Consider the following 2,500-nt stretch of genomic DNA (forward strand, 5'->3'; position numbering starts at 1 on the left):
ATCTGAAGCTTCTAGAGGATCCAGAAGAACAGCCTCTTCTGTCAATACTGACACACACACACTCTCTCTCTCTCTCTCTCATACCTATGTATGAGTTCACACACACACTCATACTTGCACATATATTTAAACACACACACACACACACTCACACACACTCTCTCTCTCTCTCTCTCTCATACCTATGTATGAGTTCACACACACACTCATACTTGCACATATATTTAAACACACACACACACACACACACTCACTTGTAATCCTGCTAACACAGATTTATCCTCACAGACCCTAAGCAGACCCCTAGTTCTCCACCATATTTTAGTGATTTTTTTGTGGTAATAATGACGGATTTTGTGGTGGTAATTCCCAGACATTTATGGACTGTTTTGCGAAGAAAATATATATATAAATATAAAAAATGATATATATTCATTCATTTTCATCTGCTTCTTTGGGGCCGGGTCGCGGGGGCAGCAGTCTTAGAAGAGAACCCCAGACTGCCCTCTCCCCAGACACTTCCTCCAGCTCCTCCAGGGGGATCCCGAGGCATTTCCAGGCCAGGCGAGAGACATAGGCTGCGTCCGAAACCGCATACTTCCATACTATATAGTACGCTAAAATCAGTATGCGAGCCGAGTAGTATGTCTGAATTCATAGTATTAGAAAATCAGTATGTGAGAAGTACCCGGATGACTTACTACTTCCGGCGAGATTCTGGAGTGCACATCCCATGCATGCTGCGCTATCCCATGATGCCCTGCGAGCGAATTCATGAATGGGAGTGAAGCGACGCAACTGACGCAGGTAGGTCACGTGACCATGACAAAATGGCGGATGTAGTACGTCCGAATTCCATTCATACTTTTCATGTTCATACTGTATAGAACGTACTTTTCTAACAGCCGAGTAGCACGTTTACATTCAAATGCAGTACCTACTGAGTAGTAGGCGGTTTCGGACGCAGCCATAGTTCCTCCAGCGTGTCTTGGGTCTTCCCTGAGGCCTCTTTCTGGAGGGACATGCCTGGAACAGCTCCCTAGGTAGGCGTCCAGGAGGCATCCAAAACAGATGCCCGAGCCACCTCAGCTGACTTCTCTGGATGTGGAGGAGCAGCGGCTCTACTCTGAGCTCCTCCCGGGTGTCAGAGCTCCTCACCCTGCCACACTGTGAAGAAAATCATTTCAGAGTATTCGAGATCTTGTCCTTTCAGTCCTGACCCAAAGCTCATAACCGGTAAATCGAGAGCTTTGCCTTTCATCTCAGCTCCTTCTTTACCACAACAGACTGATACATCAACCACAATACTGCTGCACTAATCCGCCTGTCAATCTCACGCTCCATCCTTCCCTCACTTGTGAACAAAACCCCAAGATACTTAATCTCCTCCACCTGGGGTAAGGACTTTCCTCCAACCTGGAGATGGCAGACCACCTTTTTCCAGTAAAGCACCATGGCCTCGGACTTGGAGGTGCTCCTCCATAAACCGTCACCTTATCGTGGCGGAGGGGTTTGAGTGCCTGAGTGATCCTAAGAGCTAGGTTGTCGGGGGCTAACCCCCCTGGTAGGGTCTCCCAAGGCAAAAAGGTCTGACAGGTCAGACCAAGTGCGGTTCAAAAACCCCTTATGAGTACAACAACATCAAGGATGGGGATGTCGCCTGTTATGGAGCAGCCAGGGCCCCACCCTGGAGCCAGGCCTGAGGTTGGGGCTCATATGTGAGCACCTGGTGGCCAAGTTTTTTTCCCACGGACCCGACTGGGCTTATCCCGGAGGAGCGACGTGGGGCCGTCCTCCCTGCAGGGGGAGCCATATAGGGCCGGCGCATTGTGGATCGAAGGTTAGAACCACGACAACCTGATTGTTAGGCACAGAAACTGACTCGAGACATGGAGAACATGAGATACATATATATATATATATATATACACACATATTCACTATATCAGGTAGCCTCTATGTTCAATTCAGTTCAGCTTTATTTGTATAGCGCTTTTACAATGTAGATTGTGTCAAAGCAGCTTCACGTAACTGGATCAGGGTTGTTCAGTTTTTAGTGTTTAAGTTCAGTTCAGTTTAGCTCAGTTCAGTGTGGTTTAAAGTCATTACTGAGAGTCCAAACACTGAAGAGCAAATCCATCGATGCAAATGTAAGGTGTGCTATCTGACACAATGACACACATCATAAAAATAAAGCTGCTTTATTTTGGTCGCTTGTCAAGAACTAAAAACAGATCTGGAACAGTAGGGTTTAAGCCAAAGGAAGGTTGTTTAGCTCTTATTTTCTCTCAGATTTCACTCTACGGAGCATCTGACATCCTGTACCTCACTCAGGACATGTGTTAGGGCTTTCGCTACCGTAATACACCTAAAACACAGACTGCTGTAAATGTCCTCAGTGGCAGGGAAGCGTTTACTGTCATTAACTGCAGGGAAACTGTTCAACTAAGTCATTTATTGATCTGACTTAATACCAGCCGTACAGGTAAAGCTCAAATGA

At 46.6% G+C, this 2,500-nt stretch overlaps 1 protein-coding gene across 7 annotated transcripts in view; it reads left to right on the forward strand.

The window, feature by feature from the left end:
- The window catches only part of hook3 (hook microtubule-tethering protein 3), a 46,386-nt gene that overhangs the window by 30,247 nt on the left and 13,639 nt on the right, over positions 1-2,500 (forward strand). The window lies entirely within an intron of this gene.

The sequence above is a fragment of the Danio rerio genome, chromosome 5 (genome assembly GCF_052040795.2).
Source record: "Danio rerio strain M-AB ecotype USA chromosome 5, GRCz13ab, whole genome shotgun sequence".
In the NCBI taxonomy this organism is placed as follows: Eukaryota; Metazoa; Chordata; class Actinopteri; order Cypriniformes; family Danionidae; genus Danio; species Danio rerio.